Below are 26,193 nucleotides of genomic sequence, written 5' to 3'. Positions count from 1 at the left end.
TGTCGAATCAATAAATTTGGGTTGAATACTCTACCCTCAAAAACTGTTGCGATCCCCTATACTTGTGGGGTATCAAGACCTTTTTCTGGCGCCGTTGCCGGGGAGCATAGCTATATTTGTTGAGTCACTTGGGATTATTATCAAATTATCACTATGAAGAATCTGAAGGATACTAAAACCAAGATCGTTCCGTCTAGGACGAGGGGGGGTAAGGAACTGCCATCACACTCTGCACTTGATTCACCTTCTGTTTTGAGTAGACTTGCAACACCACCACATGTTATTAATCCTATTATGTCGCAAGTCATTGATGATGCTACTTCTGCTTTGAATGATACTCATGATGATGCTAGTACCTTGCTTGATGATAATGTGCCACTAGGTGAATTTCTTGATGAACAACTTGCTAAAACTAAAGCTTTTGAAGATGCCGAAACTGATGAAATTGTTGAAACTGATGAAGAGCTTGAAACTGAAAATCCTGAAAAACCTATTAGACCTAGTCCTCCTAGATATGAATTGCCTAAGATACTGGAAGGTTATGTTATGGATGAGGAGACAACTAGGGACTTTCTTGCTTGCAATGATAGAGATGATCTTAATAAATTATTATGCAAACTGAAAGAGAAATCTTTGAATGCTAGAGTGGAATGTGATCCTAAGTTTGCTACTTCACCTATCTTTGTTGGCGATAAGGATTATGAATTCTCTATCGACCCAGAGTTAATTTCTTTGGTTGAATCTGATCCTTTCCATGGTTATGAAACTGAAACTGTTGTGGCACATCTTAGTAAGCTGAATGAGATAGCCACCCTATTTGCTCATGATGAGAAAATTCATTATTATTATATCCTTAAGTTATTTCTGTTCTCATTAAAGGGTGATGCTAAGGCTTGGTATAATACTCTTCTCTTGGTTGTGTGCGTAGTCCCTAGGATATGATTTACTACTCTGAAAAATATTTTTCTGCTCATAAGAAACAAGCTGCCTTACAGGAAATATTTAACTTTGTGCAAATTGAAGAAGAGAGTCTCCCACAAGCTTGGGGGAGGCTTCTCCAATTGCTTAATGCTTTGCCTAACCATCCTCTTAAGAAAAATGAAATACTTGATATCTTCTATAATGGACTAACTGATGCTTCTAGGGATTTCCGAGATAGTTGTGCTGATTGTGTTTTCAGGGAACGAACTGTTGAACAAGCTGATGAATTATTGAATAACATATTAAAAATTATGATGATTGGACTCTTCCCGAACCTCCACCTAAACCCACTCCGAAGAAGAGGGGTATCTTATATCTCAATCCTGAAGATATGCAAGAGGCGAAGAAAGCTATGAAGGAACAAGGTATTAAAGCCGAGGATGTCAAAATTTTACCTCCTATTGAAGAAATACATGGGCTTGATGCAACACCACCCAAGGTGGTAGAGGTAAATTCTTCAATGAAGTTCAATGACAATGACAATCCTTACAATAAGCATCCTAGTCAATGCCTTTATGAGCTTGATAATTACATTAGAAAGCAAGATCACTTCAATGCAAATGTTATGAAACAATTGAAATACAACTCTGATATGATTGCTCGCTTGAGTGACTTGTTATTTAGAATTACCAATGATGTTAGACGTGTAGGAAAGCATGCCTCTATGGTTCGAACTCAACTAGAACAAGGTGGTAAATCTCAGAAAGAATTGCTTGATGAAATGAATAATAATATAAATGACTTTGCTGTTAGAGTAGCAACTAGACGAGGTAAAATGAGTCAGGAACCCCTTTACCCTGAGGGACACCCAAAAATAATTGAACAAGACTCTCAAAGACTTAACTCTAATGTACCTAGTCCTTCTAAAAAAAGAAGAAAAAGAGAAATGATAGGACTTTGCATGCCTCTAGTGAACCTGAAATAGAAAAGCATCTTGAAGCTAATAATGATGTTTCTATTTCTGATACTGAAACTCAATCTGGTAATGAACACTCACCTTCCGATAATGAAAAATATAATGATGAGGTTCATGAAGACACTCAAACAAATAATAAAGAACCAGACAATGATGTTGAAATAGAACCAGCTTTTCATCCTGATAACCCACTGATGTCTACTAGACAACCTTCTTCTTGTAGACGTTGTTGGGCCTCCAAGTGCAGAGGTTTGTAGGACAGTAGCAAATTTCCCTCATGTGGATGACCTAAGGTTTATCAATCCGTGGGAGGCGTAGGATGAAGATGGTCTCTCTCAAACAACCCTGCAACCAAATAACAAAGAGTCTCTTGTGTCCCCAACACACCCAATACAATGGTAAATTGTATAGGTGCACTAGTTCGGTGAAGAGATAGTGATACAAGTGCAATATGGATGGTAGATATAGGTTTATAATCTGAAATTATAAAAACAGCAAGGTAACTAATGATAAAAGTGAGCGAAAACGGTATTGCAATGCGTTGAAAGCAAGCCTAGGGTTCATACTTTTACTAGTGCAAATTCTCTCAACAAGGATAACATAATTAGATCATATAACTATCCCTCAACATGCAACAAAGAGTCACTCCAAAGTCACTAATAGCGGAGAACAAACGAAGAGATTGTTGTAGGGTACGAAACCACCTCAAAGTTATCCTTTCTGATCGATCTATTCAAGAGTCCGTAGTAAAATAACACGAAGCTATTCTTTCCATTCGATCTATCATAGAGTTCATACTAGAATAACACCTTCAGACACAAATCAACCAAAACCCTAATGTCACCTAGATACTCCAATGTCACCACAAGTATCCGCGGGTATGATTATACGATATGCATCACCCAATCTCAGATTCATCTATTCAACCAACACAAAGAACTTCAAAGAGTGCCCCAAAGTTTCTACCAGAGAGTTAAGACGAAAACGTGTGCCAACCCCTATGCATAAGTTCACAAGGTCACTGAACCCGCAAGTTGATCACCAAAACATACATCAAGTAGATCACGTGAATATCCCATTGTCACCACAGATAAGCACATGCAAGACATACATCAAGTGTTCTCAAATCCTTAAAGACTCAATCCGATAAGATACAAAGGGAAAACTCAATCCATTACAAGAGAGTAGAGGGGGAGAAACATCATAAGATCCAACTATAATAGCAAAGCTCGCGATACATCAAGATCGTGCCATATCAAGAACACAAGAGAGAGAGAGAGATCAAACACATAGCTACCGATACATACCCTCAGCCCCGAGGGTGAACTACTCCCTCCTCGTCATGGAGAGCGCCGAGATGATGAAGATGGCCACCGGTGATGGATCCCCCCTCCGGCAGGGTGCCGGAGCAGGGTCCCAATTGGTTTTTGGTGGCTACAGAGGATTGCGGCGGCGGAACTCCCGATCTAGGTTAAGTTCTGGAAGTTTGGTGATTTATAGGAGAGGTTGGCATCGAGAATAAGTCAGGGGGGCCCATAGGGAGTCCACGAGGCAGGGTCGCGCCCTCCACCCTCGTGGGGCCCACGGGACTCCCCTCCGGTAACTCTTTGTTCCAGTATTTTTTTATATTTTCGAGAAAAAATCTCCGTTGATTTTCAGCGCGTTCCAACAACTTTTATTTCTGCACAAAAACAACACCACGGTAGTTCTGCTGAAAACAGCATCAGTCCGGGTTAGTTCTAATCAAATCATACCAAAATCATGTAAAAATATTATAAACATGGCATGAATACATCAAAAATTATAGATACGTTGGAGACGTATCAGCATCCCCAAGCTTAATTCATGCTCGTCCTCGAGTAGGTAAATGATAAAAACAGAATTTTTGATGTGGAATGCTACCTAACATATTTATCCATGTAACTCTGTTTATTGTGGCAAGAATATTCAGATCCATAAGATTCAAAACAAAAGTTTAACATTGACATAAAAATAATAATACTTCAAGCATACTAACAAGGCAATTATGTCTTCTCAAAATAATAAGGCCAAAGAAAGTTTATCCCTACAAAATCATATAGTCTGGCTATGTTCCATCTTCATCACACAAAATATTCAAATCATGCACAACTCGATGACAAGCTAAGCAATTGTTTCATACTTTTGTATTCTCAAACTTTCTCAACTTTCACGCAATACATGAGCATGAGCCATGGACATAGCACTATAGGTGGAATAGAGTGGTGGTTGTGGAGAAGACAAAAAAGGAGGAAGATGGTCTCACATCAACTAGGCATATTAATGGGCTATGGAGATGCCCATCAATAGATATCAATGTGAGTGAGTAGGGATTGCCATGCAACGGATGCACTAGAGCTATAAATGTATGAAAGCTCAACAAAAGAGACTAAGTGGGTGTGCATCCAACTTGCTTGCTCACGAAGACCTAGGGCATTTTGAGGAAGCCCATTATTGGAATATACAAGCCAAGTTCTATAACGAAAATTCCCACTAGTATATGAAAGTGACAAAATAAGAGACTCTCTATCATGAAGATCATGGTGCTAGTTTGAAGCACAAGTGTGGTAAAAGGATAGTAGCATTGCCCCTTCTCTCTTTTTTCTCTCATTTTTTTCTTTTTCTTTTTTGGGCCTTCTCTCTTATTTTTATTTGGCCTTTCTTCCCTTTTTTTATTTCCTCACATGGGACAATGCTCTAATAATGAAGATCATCACACTTCTATTTACTTACAACTCAAAAAATTACAACTCGATACTAGAACAAATATATGACTCTATATGAATGCCTCCGGCGGTGTACCGGGATGTGCAATGACTCATGAGTGACATGTATGAAAGAATTATGAACGGTGGCTTTGCCACAAATACGATGTCAACTACATGATCATGCAAATCAATATGCCAATGATGGAACGTGTCATAATAAACGAAACGGTGGAAAGTTGCATGGCAATATATCTCGGAATGGCTGTGGAAATGCCATGATAGGTAGGTATGGTGGCTGTTTTGAGGAAGGATATGTGGTGGGTTTATGGTATCGGCGAAAGTTGCGCGGTACTAGAGAGGCTAGCAATGGCGGAAAGGTGAGAGTGCGTATAATCCATGGACTCACCATTAGTCATAAAGAACTCACATACTTATTGCAAAAATCTATTAGTCATCAAAATAAAGTACTACACGCATGCTCCTAGGGGGATAGATTGGTAGGAAAAGACCATCGCTCGTCCCCGACCGCCACTCATAAGGAAGACAATCAAAAAATATCTCATGCTCCAACTTCGTTACATAATGGTTCACCATACGTGCATGCTACGGGACTCACAAACCTTAACACAAGTATTTCTCAAATTCACAATTACTCACTAGCATGACTCTAATATCACCATCTTCATATCTCAAAACAATCATAAGGAATCAAACTTCTCTTAGTATTCAATGCACTTTATATGAAAGTGTTTATTATATCCCTCTTGGATGCCCATCATATTAGGACTAAATTCATAAACAAAGCAAATTACCATGCTATTCTAAAAGACTTTCAAAATAATATAAGTGAAGCATGAGAGTTCATTAATTTCTTCAAAATAAAACCACCGTTGTTCTCTAAAAGATATAAGTGAAGCACTAGAGCAAACGACAAACTACTCCGAAAGATATAAGTGAAGATCAATGAGTAGTTGAATAATTATGCAACTATGTGAAGACTCTCTAACATTTAAGAATTTTACATCTTGGTATTATATTCAAACAGCAAGCAAAACAAAAGAAAATAAAATGACGCTCCAAGCAAAACACATATCATGTGGTGAATAAAAATATAGCTCCAAGTAAGGTTACCGATGAACGAAGACGAAAGGGGGGATGCCATCCGGGGCATCCCCAAGCTTAGGCTCTTGGTTGTCCCTGAATATTACCTTGGGGTGCCTTGGGCATCCCCAATCTTAGGCTCTTGCCACTCCTTATTCCATAGTCCATCGAATCTTTACCCAAAACTTGAAAACTTCACAACACAAAACTCAACAGAAAACTCGTAAGCTCCGTTAGTATAAGAAAATAAATCACCACTTTTGGTATTGTTGTGAACTCATTCTTTATTTATATTGGTGTAATATATTCCAACTTCTATATGGTTCATACCCTCCGATACTACTCATAGATTCATCAAAATAAGTAAACAACACATAGAAAACAGAATTGTCAAAAACAGAACAGTCTGTAGTAATCTGATTTGTTCGAATACTTCTGGAACTCCAAAAATTCTGAAATAAATTTTTGGACGTGAGGGAATTTGTCTATTAATGTTCTGCAGAAAGAATCAACTTAAAAGAACTCTTCTGTAAAAAAATAACAGCTAATCTCGTGAGCGCAAAGTTTCTGTTTTTTACAGCAAGACCACATTAACCTTCACCCAAGTCTTCCCAAAGGTTCTACTTGGCACTTTATTGAAACAAAAGCTATAAAAAATGATTACTATAGTAGCTTAATCATGTGGAAACACAAAAACATTAGGGTTAAATATTGGGTTGTCTCCCAACAAGCGCTTTTCTTTAATGCCTTTCTAGCTAGGCATGATGATTTCAATGATGCTCACATAAAAGATTTGAAATATAAAGAGAGCATCATGAAGAATATAACTAGCACATTTAAGCCTAACCCACTTCCTATGAATAGGGATTTTGTGAGCAAACAACTTATGGGAACAAGAATCAACTACCATAGGAAAGCAAAACAAGCATAGCTTCAAGATTTTCAACACATAGAGAGGAAACTTGTATTATTGCAATTCCTACAAGCATATATTCCTCCCTCATATTAATTTTCAGTAGCATCATAAATGAATTCAACAATATAACCATCACATAAAGCATTCTTTTCATGATCTACAAGCATAGAATTTTTATTACTCTCCACATAAGCAAATTTCTTCTCATGAATAGAAGTGGGAGCAAACTCAACAAAACAACTATCATGTGATTGAAAATTAAATCAAATGACAAGTTTCATGGTTATCATTATTCTTTATAGCATACATGTCATCACAATAATCACCAAAGATAGGAGGCATGCTTTCATCATAGTAAATTTGCTCATCAAAACTTGGGGGACAAAAAATATCATCTTCATCAAACATAGCATCCCCAAGCTTGTTGCTTTGCATATTATTAGCATAATGGATATTCATAGAATTCATACTAACAACATTGCAATCATGCTCATCATTCATATATTTAGTTCCAAACATTTTAATGCATTCTTCTTCTAACACTTGAGCACAACTTTCCTTTCCATTATTTTCACGAAAGATATTAAAAAGAAGAAGCATATGAGGCACCCTTAATTCCATTTTATCATAGTTTTTTTTATAAACTAAACTAGTGATAAAACAAGAAACTAAAAGATTCGATTGCAAGATCTAAAGATATACCTTCAAGCACTAACCTCCCCGGAAATGGCGCCAGAAAAGAGCTTGATGTCTACTACACAACCTTCTTCTTGTAGACGTTGTTGGGCCTCCAAGTGCAGAGGTTTGAGCACAGTAGAAAATTTCCCTCAAGTGGATGACCTAAGGTTTATCAATCAGTGGGAGGCGTAGGATGAAGATGGTCTCTCTCAAACAACCCTGCAACCAAATGACAAAGAGTCTCTTGTATCCCTAACACACCCAATAGAATGGTAAATTGTATAGGTGCACTAGTTCGGCGAAGAGATGGTGATACAAGTGCAATATGGATGGTAGATATAGGTTTTTATTATCTTAAATTATAAAAACAACAAGGTAATTAATGACAAAAGTGAGCGAAAACGGTATTGCAATGCGTTGAAACAAGGCCTACGGTTCATACTTTCACTAGTGCAAGTTCTCTCAACAAGGATAACATAATTAGATCATATAACTATCCCTCAACATGCAACAAAGAGTCACTCCAAAGTCACTAATAGCGGAGAACAAATGAAGAGATTATTGTAGGGTACGAAACCACCTCAAAGTTATCCTTTCTGATCGATGTATTCAAGAGTCCGTAGTAAAATAACATGAAGCTATTCTTTCCGTTTGATCTATCCTAGAGTTCGTACTAAAATAACACGTTATGACACAAATCAACCAAAACCCTAATGTCACCTAGATACTCCAATGTCACCACAAGTATCCGTGGGTATGATTATACGATATGCATCACACAATCTCAGATTCATCTATTCAATCAACACAAAGAACTTCAAATAGTGCCCCAAAGTTTCTACCGGAGAGTCAAGACAAAAACGTGTGCCAACCCCTATGCATAAGTTCACAAGGTCACTGAACCTGCAAGTTGATCACCAAAACATACATCAAGTAGATCACGTGAATATCCCATTGTCACCACAGATAAGCACATGCAAAACATACATCAAGTGTTCTCAAATCCTTAAAGACTCAATCCGATAAGATAACTTCGAAGGGAAAACTCAATCCATTACAAGAGAGTAGAGGGGGAGAAACACCATAAGATCCAACTATAATAGCAAAGCTCGCAATACATCAAGATCGTGCCATATCAAGAACACGAGAGAGAGAGAGAGAGAGAGAGAGAGAGATCAAACACATAGCTACTGGTACATACCCTCAGCCCTGAGGGTGAACTACTCCCTCCTCGTCATGGAGAGCGCCGGGATGATGAAGATGGCCACCGGTGATTGATCCCCCCTCCGGCAGGGTGCCAGAACAGGGTCCCGATTGGTTTTTGGTGGCTACAGAGGCTTGCGGCGGCGGAACTCCCGATCTAGGATAAGTTCTGGAAGTTTGGGGATTTATAGGAGAGGTTGGTGTCGAGAACAAGTCAGGGGCCCCACAGGGAGTCCACGAGGAAGGGGGCGCGCCCTCCACCCTCGTGGGGCCCACGGGAGTCCCCTCCGGTAACTCTTCGTTCCAGTATTTTTTATACTTTCCAAAAAATCTCCGTTGATTTTCAACGCATTCCGCGAAATTTTATTTCTGCACAAAAACAACACCACGGTAGTTCTGCTGAAAACAGCGTCAGTCTGGGTTAGTTCTAATCAAATCATACCAAAATCATGTAAAAATATTATAAACATGGCATGAATACATCAAAAATTATAGATATGTTGGAGACGTATCACCCACAACCTAAAAATAAAAGATATGATCAAAGAGACTTTGTTGCTAGAAAACATGGTAAGGAAAGAGAACCATCAGTTCAAAAACATATGCACTTTCCCCCTAAATCAACTAAGAAGAAAAATGATGAAGAATTCGAATGCTTTGCTGAAATGATTAGGCCGGTCTTTTTGCGTACCCGCTTGACGGATATCTTAAAAATGGCTCCTTACGCAAAATACATGAAAGACATCACCACCAATAAAAGAAAAATACCAGAAGCTGAAATCTCCACCATGCTTGCTAATTATTGTTTTAAAGATGGAGTACCTAAAAAACTTGGAGATCCGGGAATACCGACTATACCATGCTCCATCAAAAGAAATTATGTGAAAGCTGCTTTGTGTGATTTAGGAGCTGGTGTTAGTGTTATGCCTTTCTCTTTATATAAAAGACTTGATTTGAATAAACTCACACCTACTGAAATATCTTTGCAAATGGCTGACAAATCAACTGCCATACCTATCGATATTTGTGACGATGTACCCGTTGTTGTTGAAAATGTTACTATCTTAACTAACTTTGTTATACTTGAGATTCCCGAGGACGACAACATGTTGATTATCCTTGGTAGACTCTTTTTGAATACTACAGGGGCTATTATTGATTGCAATAAAATCAAGGTCGCTTTTCATATCAATGGCAACGAGCATACGGTTCACTTTCAGAAGAAACAATTCCAAGTGAATGGTATTAATGTTATTGAAGAATCTCTGTGACGCCCCCGATTCAATCGTTCACTAATCATGCACGCAAACGTGTACGATCAAGATCAGGGACTCACGGGAAGATATCACAACACAACTCTAAAAACATAAATAAGTCATACAAGCATCATAATACAAGCCAGGGGCCTCAAGGGCTCGAATACAAGTGCTCGATCATAGACGAGTCAGCCGAAGCAACAATATCTGAGTATAGACATAAGTTAAACAAGTTTGCCTTAAGAAGGCTAGCACAAACTGGGATACAGATCGAAAGAGGTGCAGGCCTCCTGCCTGGGATCCTCCTAACTACTCCTGGTCGTCGTCAGCGGCCTGCACGTAGTAGTAGGCACCTCCGGTGTAATAGGAGTCGCCGTCGACGGTGGCATCTGGCTCCTGGGCTCCAGCATCTGGTTGCGACAACCAGGTAGAATGGAAAGGGGGAAAAGAGGGAGAAAAGCAACCGTGAGTACTCATCCAAAGTACTCGCAAGCAAGGGTCTACACTACATATGCAAGGGTATATGTGTAAAGAGGCAATATTAGTGGACTAAACTTCAGAATGCCAGAATAAGAGGGGGATAGCTAGTCCTATCGAAGACCACGCTTCTGGCAGCCTCCATCTTGCAGCATGTAGAAGAGAGTAGATTGAAGTCCTCCAAGTAGCATTGCATAGCATAATCCTACCCGACGATCCTCTCCTCGTCGACCTGTGAGAGAGCGATCACCGAGTTGTATCGGGCACTTGGAAGGGTGTGTTTTATTAACTATCTGGTTCTAGTTGTCATAAGGTCAGGGTACACCTCCAAGTCGTCCAGTTACCGAAGATCACAGCTATTCTAATAGATAAACTTCCCTGCAGTGGTGCACCACATTACCCAACACGCTCGATCCCATTTGGCCGGACACACTTTCCTGGGTCATGCACGGCCTCGGAAGATCAACATGTCGCAGCCCCACCTAGGCACAACAGAGAGGTCAGCACGCCGGTCTAAATCCTATGGCGCAGGGGTCTGGGCCCATCGCCCTTTGCACACCTGCATGTTGCGAACGCGGCCGGAAGAAGACCTAGCCTAGCAGGTGTTCCAGTCCAATCCGGTGCGCGTCGCTTAGTCGCTGACGTCACGAAGGCTTCGGCTGATACCATGAGGCCGAGTGCCCATAACTGTTCCCGCGTAGTTGGTTAGTGCGTATAGGCCAGTGGCCAGACTCAGATCAAACACCAAGAACTCATTACGCGTGTTATTTGGAAATAACCGCGAACGCCGACCAGGGCCAGGCCCACCTCTCGCCTAGGTGGTCTCAACCTGCCCTGTCGCTCCGCCACAAAGATCCACTAGCGGGTACTCCTCGAGCCGACCCGACTTTAGTCACCACAGGTATCATGTAAAGTATATAGATATATACCCGTGATCACCTCCCGAGTGATCACGGCCTGATAGTATAGCAAAGCAGACGGACAAGAATGTAGGGCCACAGATGGAATACTAGCATCCTATACTAAGCAGGTTGGATTGCAGGTAAGGGTAACAACAGTAGCAGCAAGGACAGGCTATGCATCAGGATAGGATTAACGGAAAACAGTAACATGCTACACTACTCTAATGCAAGAAGTATAGAGAAGAATAGGCGATATCTGGTGATCAAGGGGGGGCTTGCCTGGAAGCTCAGCCGAGAAGGAGGGGTCGTCAACACCGTAGTCGTACCGGGTAGCAGCGGCGTCGGTCTTGGTGTCTAGCGAGAGAAGAGGGGGAAGAAACAATAAATACAATGCAAACAAATGCATGACAATGCATGAAATGACAAAGCGTGATTCTAGGCGTGCCCAATCGCGGTAGTAGGTGATACCGGCGAAGGGGGGAACATCCGGGAAAGTATTCCCGGTGTTTCGCGTTTTCGGACAGATGAACCGGAGGGGGAAAGTTGCGAGTTCGATAGGTTAGGGATGTGTGGCGGACGAACGGGCTGCGTATCCGGATTCATCTCGTCGTTCCGAGCAACTTTCATGTAGAAAGTATTTTCATCGAGTTACGGATTATTTTATATGATTATCTAAATCATTTTCTGATTTTAATTATTTATTTAAATCCAACATTATCCAGAACAGTGAACGATGACGTAGGCATGACATCAGAGTGATGTCAGCAGGTCAACTGTTCGGTTGACCAGTCAAACCAGACAGATGGGTCCAGTGGGACCCACATGTCATTGTCAGGGGCACTAACAGGGGGGTTTAGACTAACTAAATGGGTTAATTAGCGGGTGGGGCCGAGTAGTCAGTGAGAGATTAAGGTTTTAATTAATCAATTTAATTAATTAGCAATTTATCTATTTATTTTATTCGTTTATGGCATGGGACCCGCATGTCATAGACACAGGGGAGCCACGTCAACGCTGACCGAGTCAAAGATTCAACAGGGCCCACCCGTCAGCGACACAAGGGGGCCCACACATCAGGCCAGCTCACGACGGCCGGCGACTCGTCGGAATCACGCCGGCGAGCTCATTCGCGGCGGCGTGTCCTCGAGCATCGTCGGAAAACGCCCACAGAGCACCATTTCAATCGCGGCCGAGCGCGTTAGAACGACAAGACGACGACGCGTCGGTTGGTGGTGGTCTTGCGAGCTGCGGTGGCCGGAGAAGGGCGCATCGAGCTCATCGGCGGCGAGGTGTTTTGGGCGAGCAACGACAACGGCGATGCGGCGCGCTACTGGGAAAACAGAAGGGCGGGGCGAGGCCTACATGCGCGCGCGAGCACAACGGCACAAGCCTGGGTCCAAAGGGGTCATTGGACGGCTGTCGGCGACGAGCGCGTGCGGCGACGCGTTCGGGAGCTCGAGAAGGTTGGAGCTAGGGTGAGCTAGCGAACAAACGGAGAGGTTGGGGAGGATCTACGGGGCGCGGTGAGTGCAACCGGCACGGGCCTGTGACCATTTGGTCACCGGAGACTCGTCGGCGACGAGCTCCGCGGCGCTGCGTTCGGGTGCTACGGCGACAGCTAGCTAGGGCACGCGAGAGAGAGAGGAGGCAGGGGGGCTCACCGAGCGGCACACACGGTGGCCCGTGAACGGTTTAGTAGCAGAAGAGGGGGTGTCGCCGGAGTTGGTGAAGAGCGGCGACGAAGCTGGTCGGAGCAGAGGAGGAAGACGGCGGCATCGTGGGCGATGCGGGGCTCGATCCAGCCGTGTAGTCGAAGCAGAGGAGCGAGGCGGAGCTGTTAGACTCGTCGGAGAGGTGAACGGGCGACGATGGTCGCGTCTATTGTGAGCGGCGGCGAGGAAGGCGCTCGGCCATGGTGGAGAGCGAGGAGCGGCGAGGTGGATGTGAGGGGAGGGGAGGCGCAGGGACCGGGGGGGGGAAAGCGGGGGCGAGTGGGAGATGGGATCGAGGAGGCGAGGGAGTGGCGGCCTTATCTCCTCCCGGCGTCGGTGCCGGCGAGGCGGTCGGGCGGGGACGCGCCCCTGTTCCGACCCGGGTCGGGGGAACAGGGAAGGGAGACGAGGCAGAGGGGCCGGGCCGGCTGTTGGCTAGCTGGGCCAGGTGGGCCTGTGAGCTGGGCCTCCTGGTCCAGTGGGGGGGGTCTTTTCTTTTTGTTTTATTTTCACTCTTTTCTTTCTTTTTATTTATTTTCTTTTCTGTTTTATTTCATTTAAAAATATTTAGGCACTTTCTAAATTTTTTTCTCCACACTAATTACCAGTGCAATATTTGGCACCCACCGAACATTTTTGTTTCAAGGTTTGAAAACTTTTGTAGTTTGCCATATTTTGAATTGATTTTTGAATCGGTTTTGAACTAACGAAAGATTAGCAACAGTAATGGAGGTGACATGGCATCATTAGCAGAGTTTTACTATCGCTTAATTATCCGGGCATTACAATCTCTAACAATCACTATTGGAAGTTCTCAACTACCTCTTCCTACTGCCAAAAATAAATATGATATACTTATTGTTGGGGACATGCATATCCCTGTTGCGATAACATAGTGTTTTGCATAAGTTCTTCGGTTTCATGCTAATCAAAGGTAGTTGTTAATAAGACTTGATCAACCTTATTAATGGATCACTTTTCGGAGGCATGAAGTTGACGAATTTAGTAAGCACTACCTTCTGTCCTTACTTCTTATTTTCTGTTTTTCTTAGTTAAATAAAATAAAATGCCATGTTTTGTCTGTTTTCTGAATTTCTCGTGCAACAAAAAATGACCTAAAAATAAAAGTTCTCAGAATGCCCTGAAAATTTAATACGATTTTTTTCTAAATTTTTGATGCAAATAACATCAGGGGGTGCACCAGGTGGGCACAACCCACCTAGGCGCGCCAGCAGCCCCAGGGGCGCCCTAGTGGTTTGTGGTCCCCATATGGGCCCCCGCACTTATCTCTTTAGCCCATGTCATCACCTACCTCTAGAAAAAATTCACCATTGCTCTCTCCCCCTGTTCTTGCTCTCAAACCCGCGGATTTTGATCTCTTTGCTTGAAGCTCCGTTCCGAAACTGTTTGGGGGGATTGCTACTTGGTATGTGACTCCTCTATTGGTCCAATTAGTTTTTGCTTTAGTGGTTTATATTTTAAATAATTAGCTACTCTTGGTGCTGCTGTACATGAGCTTGCATGTTGAATTCTTAGAGTTCTAAGTAGTTTGAATGCTTGATATGGCCTCTATGCATCCCTATGAGTAGTTTGTATTAATCTTGTGAAGTTTTGTTGAAAAAAAATCCGTGACCCCAATTTTTTTTAGAAAATTGTTCGAATATATTATGAACTTCTTTGGAATGAGTTCTTCGAGGCAGAGGTCCTCGAAGGCATCTTTAGTAGCAGCTCCGTTCGCCGGTCTTATGTTGAACCAAGTGAAAATTCTATACGAGATGCCGCAACTAAATCATGTATATGGCCGTGCAGCAATTTCATGACCATGGCCGGCAATTAAGGAAGAATTTGATCAATATATCCACAACGCCGAGCACGGTCCCTACATCGAAGATAAGTGCAACCAACATCTCAGCCTCATCAAATCGTTCACCAAAGAATTTAAATTCCATCCTCGTGAGTCTAGAGTGTCATTTAAACTGTATGACAATCCATTCACTTTACCTCTAGAGACATTTTCTAACTACTGCAAAATTCCATTTTGGGGTTCGCTGGACGAACCACCAAGATCGGAGTATGAGATATTCTTGACTAGCCTTTGCTATGGTGAGACTAGAGGGGTGACGCAAGGTAGAATAAAGAGCATTCATTTTCCCATTCAATACTTGGCTCCATTCAATGGAAAATGCATTGTAGGCAAACAAGATTGTAGTACACTTTGTGCTCCTGACTTGAGCCTCATATGCACCGCTCTCACTGGTGTCAAATGTCATAACCTTGGAGCGATTGTTGCACGTAGGTTGCGACACAACACTCGTAGTGGATAATTTTGTGGTGGAATTTATGCCACACGTTTAGCTAGGGAGCTGGGTGTTTCACCTTGGCCTTATGACCCTATCCTACCCACGCAGTACTTAGACTTTGACGCCATGAAACGCCATAAGTTCCTTAGTGGTGAAGCCCATAATTATACATATAACCTGCTGTTCAATAAAAAGTCCATTGTGGACACCTTATTGCATGCGCCTGCTCACTTTGATGTTCACAACAAAGGAATATATTATGTTCTTGAGAGCGAGGCTCGAGCGCATAACCCGGAGGTTGTGGCTGATCGGCGGGCTGAGGTGGCTGCACCTAGAGCCTCCATGAGCAATCACTCCGACTACTACGCATGCTACTGATGGTGATTTCCAAGCTAGGCCAAAAGCCTAAGCTTGGGGGAGTACGTATTTCCACCGACATTACATTCATATTCACACATTTCATTCCAGCTGTCGGTGTCCACACTTTTTCATTGTATCATTCATGTTAGATTTGTTTTCTCGCTTTCTTCTTGTGTGTTTGAAAAACTTTGAGAGAATCCAAAAAAGAAGTTTCTTGTTTCTTTTTTATTTTTCTTTCCAACTTAGTTAGTTGTAGTATTAAAAAGGAAACACAAAAAGATTTTCTTGTTCTTATTTTTGGGAGCTCTCCCGTGTAAATAGTTTTTCTTGTCTTTATTTTTCCTTTTTATTTGCTTTCTTCCAGAAAATCCAACAAACTCCAAAAATATTTCAGTGTGTTTCTCTGAATTTCTTTTCTGTTTATTGAGTCATACCAAGGAGAAGACTACGATGAAATTGTTGAGTGGCTCTCATATGCATTATCGTTGGTCTAACAAAGAGCCCAAATTACCTTGTCTTCTCCTTTGAATAAAATGTTTGCAGATTCTAGCTTAGTCCACGACACTCTTGCACTATTATTATTTTCATATCATTCCGCCATGCAAGTGAAAGGCAATATTGACGATATTTGATGAACTGGTTGTGGCAGGGAGAAACGGGTATGAACTCAACTTGTTCTGTTTTTGTAAATATGTTTAACCTAGTATCCATGATTTGGCCTATTATGATTAAACATGGTTGCAATTACCCTTAGAGATTATAGTTTCTCATGCCATGCTTAAGTAGCTAGGAGTGGATAATGATTTATCTTGGATGTCAACATTGCGTTAAAATGATTGTGATGTAGTATGATGATATGGTATCCTCCTCTAAATGTTCGAGTGGCTTGACTTGGCACATGTTCATACATGTAGTTGAATCAAAACCAACATAGCCTCTATGATATTTATGTTCATGGTGTTCATATCCTACTCATGCTAGTATCCAATGTTACTTTGCATAATGCATGTTCATGACCATTTTCGCTCTCTAGCTGACCGCTTCTCAACCTATTTGCTAGCATTTGCCTGTACTAAGCGGGAATGCTGCTTGCGCATCAAAATCCTGAAACCCAAGTTATTCCATATGAGTCCACTATACCTACTTATATGTGGTATTACCCTGCCGTCCTAAGTATATTTGCATGTGCCACCTCTAAAAACTTCAAATAAATATCCTTTTTGTGTGCCTGGATTATTCATAGAGTGACAGGAGGTAGTCAGTATCTTCCATGCTAAGCGGGTTATTCTCATGATGAGTGTTTATTCACTCATCCTTGCATGAGAGGGGCGGTAATAGGGATTCCCAGTCCCGAATTCAAATTGCAAATAATTAAACAAAACTCCCCCAGGATTGTTGTTGGTATGGACAGTACCCGTGGATTTTAGCCGTGGAGTGTGTTTGCTGGTGGAGGGGGAGTAAACCTTTACTTTTATCGCTTGGGAACCGCCACTAATGTGTTTAGCATGAAAGATACCAATAACTAATGGTCGCGAAGTATACAAGAAGGGTGCATTTCTCAAAATTTCATTTACCTCTGTTTTAAAAACTTGAGCTCTGGCACCGTGTCGGTGCAACAAACCCTGGGTCCGTTGCCCAGACTATGCACAGCACGGGAGCAAGATTACAACACCAAGATCAGGCCAAAGTACAAGAGATCAAGATCTTCAAAGGACCAACGTGCAGATCAAGAAGACCAAGACCAAGCCAGAGAAGTAAGAAACCGCCAGGAGAAAAACCTCCCTTGCCGGGCAGGCGAACCTCGCGAGGACAGGGTCACCCCCGGAAGAAAACCTCCAAGACGCCCCGACAGGTTCTGATGGGACTCGCGGAGGCGGAGCCACCTCACCAAACCACTTCACCACAACACACGCCGTCGATCAGTGCGGTGTCAAGCCGCAAAGTGACAAAGTGGCAGCCATTTGCCACATGGCGGCCTCTTTCTACAGGAAATACCTACAGACGACACCCGTCCTGCGACGTGTCAAGCGAGCAGGCGCGAAGTTGGCAAAACAGCCCGGCAAGGCTTGCGGGGCAAGCGACGATGTGACTTTGAGCAGTGCATTTAATGCGCTCTGTCAGCCTACAGAGTTAGGTATGATAGAACTATTTGCTATCTTATCAGTGCATAATGACTAATTTGCCACTATGGTGACCCCTTAGTCTATAAAAGGAGGCCCGAGGCAACCTTAGAAAGGGTGGGACCCTGAGTTAGCAAATCCACCCCCTCACATCTCATACGCACGTAGCCGTTTTCGCCCTGAGGCAACCCTGTCGGGCAAAAGGGCTAAGACCACCACCATTTTTCCACCATCAATCCACCAAAGCAGGAGTTGGGTTTTATGCCTCACGGCGGCCTGAACGTGGGTAAAACTACCCGTGTGATCTCCGCCGTGCTGTCCCACGCTCCTCTGCTCTTTGTGCAATGTGCCATCCCCCGCCGAACCAGCACGGGACCTTTGGTCCCACAGGTGGCCGTGGTTTCCCGCGACATCTTTGGAGCGCCAGGTAGGGGGATCACTTGCGCGAACCTGAAAGCGTGAGCAGCGCGTCATCTTCATCGACATGTTCATCTTCGACGGTGCCATCGACCATGGCGCCTAAGAAGAAACATGGTGCTTCAGCTCACCCGTCCACCTCGAAGTCTCTGCCGCCCGCAGCCACCAATGCTACAGGGGATGCGGAGGCGCACGAGGATGTGGACGCTGTTGGGGATGTGTCCAGAGCAGGCGGCGCCGTCACCACCTCCCCCGCGGCCGAAGCAGGATCAGGAGACACCGGAGGAGAGCAGCATCAGCAACATCCCGGTGGCCATGCTCCACGAGGTACGGGGTGAAGGGGTTATTCCATCCACACCCCTTCCTCTCACCGACGGGCAGAGCCACGGTGGTGGCGCCCGGTCCGGGGCGAATCGCCGCCCCCGCCACGGGCGCGGCCACAGCGTGTGCACCTCCCCCCGGAGCGAGTCGACCAGGTCACTGTGCCCAACGGAGCCGCTAGCCCTCAAGCGCTTTCGCCACGTCACCATGCCATCCAAATGGCCGCCTCGCAACAGCGAGGATGTGGTGTTGTCGCTGCTGGCACCTTCAGAAGCCGAGCGACGGTGCGGTCCACATCATCATCACCCATACCAAGCACTGCTACATAGGCCATGGCGCGGGCTCAGCTGCTACTAAGGTTTCCGCCGCCGGCCGAGCAGATGGACGAGTGGCGTGCCACCATCCAAAGTCTGCTCGGTTTCGCCGAGGCTGGGGGCTCACAACGAGCTAGCCCGCCACGACCTCCCCAAGCGACGACAACGGCTCGCGCTGCTGGTCGTACGAAAGGGGTCACCCCCACAGTACAGTCCCCACCATGGCAACTAGTGTGAGCGCAGCAGAATCAAGAACCTGATGATGTCTCGATGGCATCTTATAACCCTCGAGCATGTCCATGCCAACGGCGAGCCCCGGAGGACAGGCGTTGGGGAGACGTGATACGTCTCCAATGCATCTATAATTTTTGATTGTTCCATGCTATTATATTATATGTTTTGGATCTTTAATATGCTATTTTATATGAATTTTGGGACTAATCTATTAACCTAGAGCCCAGTGCCAGTTTCTGTTTTTCCTTGTTTTAAAGATTCACAGAAAAGGAATACCAAACGGAGTCCAAACGGAATAAAACTTTCGCAATGATTTTTCTTGGACTAGAAGACACCCTGGTGACTTGGAGTGCAAGTCAGAAGAGCCACGAGGCGGCTACAAGGGTGGAGGGCGCGCCCAGGGGGTAGGGCACGCCCCCCAACCTTGTGGGCCCCTTGATGACCCCCTGACCTAGATCTTCCTCCTATATATACTCTTATACCCCAAAAACCTCCAGGGGAGCCACGAAACCACTTCTCCACCGCCGCAACCTTCTGTACCCGTGAGATTCCATCTTGGGGCCTTTTTCGGCATCCTGCCGGAGGGGGATTCGATCACGGAGGGCTTCTACATCAACACCATTGCCTCGCCGATGATGCGTGAGTAGTTTACCTCAGACCTACGGGTCCATAGCTAGTAGCTAGATGGCTTCATCTCTCTCTTTGATTCTCAATAAAAAGTTCTCCTCGATGTTCTTGGAGATCTATTTGATGTAATACTCTTTTGCGGTGTGTTTGCCGAGATCCGATGAATTGTGGATTTATGATCAGCTTATCTATGAATATTATTCGAATCTCCTCTGAATTCTTATATGCATGATTTGATATCTTTGCAAGTCTCTTCGAACTATCGATTTGGTTTGGCCAACTAAAATGGTTTTTCTTGCAACGGGAGAAGTGTTTAGCTTTGGGTTCAATCTTGCGGTGTCCTTTCCCAGTGACAGTAGGGGCAGCAAGGCACATATTGTATTCTTGCCATCGAGGATAAAAAAGATGGGGTTTTCATCATATTGCTTGAGTTAATTCCTCTACATCATGTCATCTTGCTTAAGGCGTTACTCCGTTCTTTACGAACTTAATACTCTAGATGCATGCTGGATAGCGGTCGATGTGTGGAGTAATAGTAGTAGATGCAGAATCATTTCGGTCTACTTGACACGGACGTGATGCCTATATTCATGATCATTGCCTTAGATATCGTCATAACTTTGCGCTTTTCTATCAATTGCTCGACAGTAATTTGTTACCCACCGTAATAATTTCTATCTTGAGAGAAGCCTTTAGTGAAACCTATGGCCCCCGGGTCTATTTTCCATCATATAAGTTTCCGATCTAAAATTTTAGTTTCCGATTTACTTTCTTTGCAATCTTTTACTTTCCGTTCCATAAACCAAAAATACCAAAAATATTACTTTACCGTTTATCCATCACTATCAGATCTCACGTTGCAAATAACCGTGTAGGGATGGACAACCCCTTTATCGCGTTGGGTGCAAGGTTGGTGTTTGTTTGTGCAGGTATTCGGTGGCTTGCGCATTGTCTCCTACTGGATTCATACCTTGGTTCTCAAAACTAAGGGAAATACTTACGCTACTTTGCTGGATCACCCTTTCATCTTCAAGGGAAAAACCAATGCAAGCTCAAGAGGTACCAAGATGCGCGCGTAGTCATTGAGCGACACCGCGACGACCACCGTCGGACCAATGGGTGCGATGGTCTCGACGTTGACGAGCCTGCACTCGAGGTTGGCGGGTGCCTACCTTTCGTGGTTGGATGCCCTGCCTTTACTCGTGAGCTGCGGCAAGTCCATTGGCCGTCCGTTCGCACGTTCAAGCCAAAGATACTCGAGAAGTATGATGTGAGGCTAACCCGGCAGAGTTTCTGAGCATCTACACCATTGTTGTTCAAGCTGTCAGGGGAAGAGATGAGAAGGTGTTTGCCAACTACTTACCTTTGGCACTCAAGTCCAATGTGAGGTCTTGGCTGATGAACCTGCCAGAGAACTCCATCTCGTCATGGGCTGACCTGTGCCATGAGTTCATTGGCGGCTTCACTGGCAGCCATCAAGAACCAGGGCAGCCCAGCGACTTGCAGCTTCTCCAGTAGAAAGAAGGAGAGACTCTCCGAAAGTACTTGCAGAGATTCAACAAAGTCCACAAGAACATCCCAAATATCCAGCCAGCAGCTGTGATAGCTGCCTTCCAATCCAATGTGCGCAACCGCATGATTCGTTCCAAGATGAACGTGCGGTTGCCCAAGACTGTGAAGGAGCTTTACACCTTGGTGGAAAAGTGTGCTCGGATGGAGGAGGGAAGGAAACTCCCCGAAGAAGAGGATTGCATCAACGTCGACTCAGAGGATGACGACGAATCCACCAGTCAGAAGAAGAGCAAGAAGCGCAGCAAGAGGTGCAACGATAAGGCAGTGATGACTGTCGAAGGATCGGGCACACTTAGTACCGGCAAGAAGGCTAGAGCCGAAGCCCCCGGCAAGGAAGCTGTCGTGTGCGCTGATTGCCGAGAGGCTGCGGCTGTCGAGAAGGCTGGGAAAGGTGATGGGCCGTACTACAAGATTCATCGGACCAAGGGCCACGATCTTCAAGAGTGTCATCAAGTTGAGCAGCTTGTCAAGAGGCAGAGAGCAGAATATGAGAAGCGTGATAAGGAAAAAGGTCAGAATGCAGCTGGCGGGAAGGGTCGAGGTGGTGAAGCATATCGCCCCGGCAAAACCCTTCTGGAACCAAGGAAAACCCGCCAGGGGTCGAGAGAAGGAAGCTTGCAATGATGAGAGTGATGGAGGGGATGAAGAGGAAACCAGGGAGTAGGAGTTCCAAAAGGCCACTGACGCCCTGTGCATTGACGGGGGTGCATCCCTGCACTCCTCTCACCGCCAACTCAAATGGTGGGCACGTGAGGTCAATGCCATGGAGCCAACGGTAGAAGCTCGAAAGCCGCTCAAATGGTCACGCACGACCATCATCTTTGACGAAGAGGACCATCCTGACCGTACTACTACGGTAGGATGTTTGCCATTGTTGGTCTCTCCAACAATTCCCAACCTCAAGGTCACAAAGCTGTTGGTTGACGGCAGGGCCGGGTTGAATCTGATTTCCCCAAAGGTCATTGGCAAACTTCAGATAGCAGAGGAAGAGCTAAAGGTCACGTGCACGTTTCAAAGAGTTAATCCCGGCAGGAGTCATCCTAAGGGAAAGATCATGTTGTTAGTGACATTTGGGGGAGAGCTGAACTATCATACTGAAAAGATTGTGTTTGATGTGGTCGACCTCCCCCTGCCGTACAATGGGATCCTTGGACGCCCAGCCCTGGCTAAATTCATGGCGGCATCCCACTATGCCTACAACACCTTGAAGATGCCTGGGCCGGTAGGAGTCATTTCCGTGCCATCAGATGAGAAGGACGCAATCATTTGCGTGGATAAGATGTACCAGGACGCAGTCGCAGCAGAGGCAAGGGCAGCAGCAGTTCCTGCTAAGGAGAATAGAGGAAAGAAGAAGGATAGCAGGGACACTAGCAAGGAATTCGGGAAGCGTACCTCTTCGGAGTATGCTACGCCTGTTGATGAATTGCCGGAGAGTTCCAACAACAAGAGATCCAAGGTTGCTGCACGGCAAGTGAAGAAGGTCCCGACAGGGCTGGCTGGCGTTGATGGTACCTTTACTATCAGTGCCACCCTTGATGACAAATAGGAAAGCGCGCTTGTTGCCTTCCTCGGGCGAATATCGATGTGTTTGCCTGGCAACCATCCAATATCCCCGGTGTTCCCAGGGAGGTAATCGAGCACCACCTTGTTGTCTGCCCACATGCCCGACCTGTCAAGCAGAAAGTTCGGAAGCAGGCCTGGGAGAGGCAGCAGTTTATTGGAGAGGAGATTAAGAAGCTTGAGGCAACTGGTTTGGTCAGAGGAGTGCTACATCCAACATGGTTAGCAAACCCAGTGGTCGTTCACAAGGCTAAAGGGAAATGCAGGCTTTGCATAGATTTCACAGATCTCAACAAGGCTTGCCCGAAGGACCCATTTCCCTTGCAGCGCATCGATCAGATTGTGGATTCCACTTCAGGCTGCGATTTGTTCCCCTTTTTGGATGCATATTCCGGATATCATCAAATCTTCATGTCCAAAGAAGATGAAGAGAAGACCTCGTTCATCACCCCATGTGGTACGTACTGCTTTGTCCACATGCCATTCAGATTAAAGAGTGTCGGGTCTACTTTTGCTAGAGCAGTCTAGATTGGTTTTGAGTCACAGTTGCACAGAAACATTGAGGCTTATATGGACAATATTGTGGTAAAGACCAAGGATAGAGAAACACTCATCCAGGATTTGGAGGAGACATTTGCTAATTTGGGCAAGATCAACTTGAAGCTCAACCCGGAGAAGTGTGTGTTTGGCATTCCCTCCGGCAAGCTACTTGGGTTCTTTGTATTCCATCAGGGGATCGAAGCCAACCTTGACAAGATTAAAGCTATCGAGAAGATCCAGGCGCCCAGGAGAGTCAAGGATGTGAGGCGTCTGGAAAGGTGCGTTGCCGCGCTAAGCAGATTCATTTCCAAGTCTACCGAGCGCGCCCTACCGTTCTTCAAAATCTTGAAGAAGGCAGGGCCCATGAAGTGGACCCCAGAAGCAGAGACAGCTTGGTTGAAGGCCTACTTATCCTCTGTGCCCACCTTGGTTGCCCCCAACCCACAAGAGCCATTGCTGCTATACTTGGCGGCAAACAATCAAGTGGTTAGTGCAGCCTTAGTGGCACAGCGGGAAGTGGAAGAAGCAGAAAGTGAGCAAGGCCCGGCAGAGCCAGATAAGGGTCAGGACAGAAATGAGCACAGCAGCGAGGGCGACCCCAAGGACACGACAAAGAAGGAAGTGGTGCAGCGCCCAGTGTAGTTTGTCAGTTCCCTGCTACAAGGAGCTCGATCGAGGTACTCTGCTGTGCAAATATTGATCTTTGGTCTCATAATGGCCTCAAGGAAAACAGCGCCACTACTTCCAAGCACATGAGATCACGGTTGTCACTCGCTTCCCGTTGCAAAGGATACTCCGAAACCCTGAGGCTACCAGCAGAATAGTGGACTGGGCTTTGGAGTTATCCAGCTTTGGCCTGAAGTTTGAGAGCACATCAACAATTCAGAGGAGGGCATTGGCAGAGTTTATTGCAGAATGGATGCCAACCCCTGATGAGGAAGTGCTGGAAACAGTGATCCCCGACAAGGAAGTGCCCCAAGAATGGATCATGTATTTCAATGGTGCCTTTTCCCTACATGGTGCAGGGGCTGGCGTGCTTCCCGTTGCCCCCTCTGGGCAGCACTTGAAATAAGTCGTCCAGATGCACTTTGCCCGGGAAGAGGCGACCAACAATACAATAGAGTATGAAGGGCCCCTTGCCGGGCTCAGGATTGCCGTAGAATTGGGAATCAAGAAGCTGATCATTCCAGGAGATTCACAGCTTGTGGTGAGACAAGTCAACAAGGATTACCAAAGTCCATTGATGGAGGCATACGTTGAGGAAGTGAGAAGATTGGAGGAGCACTTTGACAGATTGCAAACAGAGCACGTACCCCGTGTAGAAAATAGCATAGCTGATCATCTGTCAAAGTGTGCGCGGCAGAAGCTTCCCGTGGAACCAGGAACTTTTGTCCTCCATCTTACTCAGCCCTCCGTATCCCCAGCAACAATGGCCCAGAAAAGGAGAAAGATGGACTCCAGTAAGCCTCTCCCGGTAGAGCCTCCCAGGGCTCCTGGTAGGGACCCTGCGGGAAACAACTCCCCATCACTTACCGGACCGCACTCTCCAGCTGGGCCTACAGTCCCTACGAACGGGGAGCGTGCCCCCGCAGTTGAGGAGGTGCCGCTAGTCCTTGTGGCCGAGCCCCAGGCTCCAACTTGGGCAAGGCACATAGTCCATTTTCTCCAAACCTGAGAACTTCCCGATGAGCAAGATGAAGCTAAAAGAGTAGCCCGGAGGGCCAGTATGTATCAGTTTGTCGATGACACTCTATACAGAAGGAGGCCCAACGGTGTGAAATTGAAGTGCATCTGCCGAGAAGAAGGAAAGGAACTGCTGGCTGAGATACATAAAGGCATGTGCGGCTCCCACATTGGATCAAGGGCATTAGTTGGGAAAGCATTCCGGCAAGGATTCTATTGGCCCACAGCCCTCAAAGATGCGGTTGAGCTAGTCGCCAAATGTGAAGCCTGCCAGTTCCATTCCAAAAACATCCACCTGCCTACACAAGCTCTTCAGACAATCCCTTTGTCATGGTCATTTTCGGTCTAGGGCTCGATATTCTCGGCCCTTTCCCCCGAGCTGCTGGGGGCTTTGAATTCTTGTTCGTTGCTATCGACAAGTTTACAAAGTGGCCAGAAGTAGCTGCCATGAGAAAGGAAACTGCTCAGTCAGCTATCAAGTTCTTGAAAGAATTGGTGTGTCGTTTTGGAGTCCCGGCAAGGATCATTACCGACAACGGCACCCAGTTCACGAGCCGCGCCTTCATGCAATATGTTCATGCCCTCGGAAGCAAGATCTCATTTGCCTCTGTCACGCATCCCAGTAGCAATGGGCAAGCTGAGAGGGCGAACGCTGAAGTGCTGCGAGGACTCAAGACAAGAACCTTTTATACGCTGCAGAAGCACGGCATGCGGTGGATCAATGAGCTGCCGGTAGTTCTCTGGTCCCTCAGAACGACACCAAATCGAGCTATCAGGTAGACTCCCTTCTCCCTAGTCGATGGGGCAGAAGCAGTTATCCCCACAGAACTCATTTAAGGGTCACCTCGAGTGCTTGACTACGATGAAGTAGTGCAAGATCAGTACCGGCGTGACGACACTGTGCTACTCGAGGAGAACCGTCTCCAGGCTGCTATGCGTGCTGCACACTATCAGCAAGCCCTGCATCGCTACCACAGCTGCAGGGTTCATGGACGGTGTTTTGAGGAAGGTGACCTTGTCCTTAGGCGCGTTCAGTCCGCCAAGGGTACAAACAAGTTGACGCCAAAGTGGGAAGCCCCTTACTGGATAGTTCCAGTCACCAGACCTGGCACAGTCCGTCTGGAGACCAGAGATGGTATTCAATTGCAAAACTCATGGAATATTGAGCATCTCCGCAAGTTCTACCCGTAAGGCGTGGCTGTTGAGCCCTGCCTGGCAGCCACCCTTTTGTACAGGCCTTGCCTCAGTTGCATGTAACCCCTTGTACAAAGTTAGGC

This window comes from Triticum aestivum, chromosome 3D, assembly GCF_018294505.1.
Source record: "Triticum aestivum cultivar Chinese Spring chromosome 3D, IWGSC CS RefSeq v2.1, whole genome shotgun sequence".
Classification (NCBI taxonomy): domain Eukaryota; kingdom Viridiplantae; phylum Streptophyta; class Magnoliopsida; order Poales; family Poaceae; genus Triticum; species Triticum aestivum.
This window is presented reverse-complemented; position numbering follows the sequence as displayed.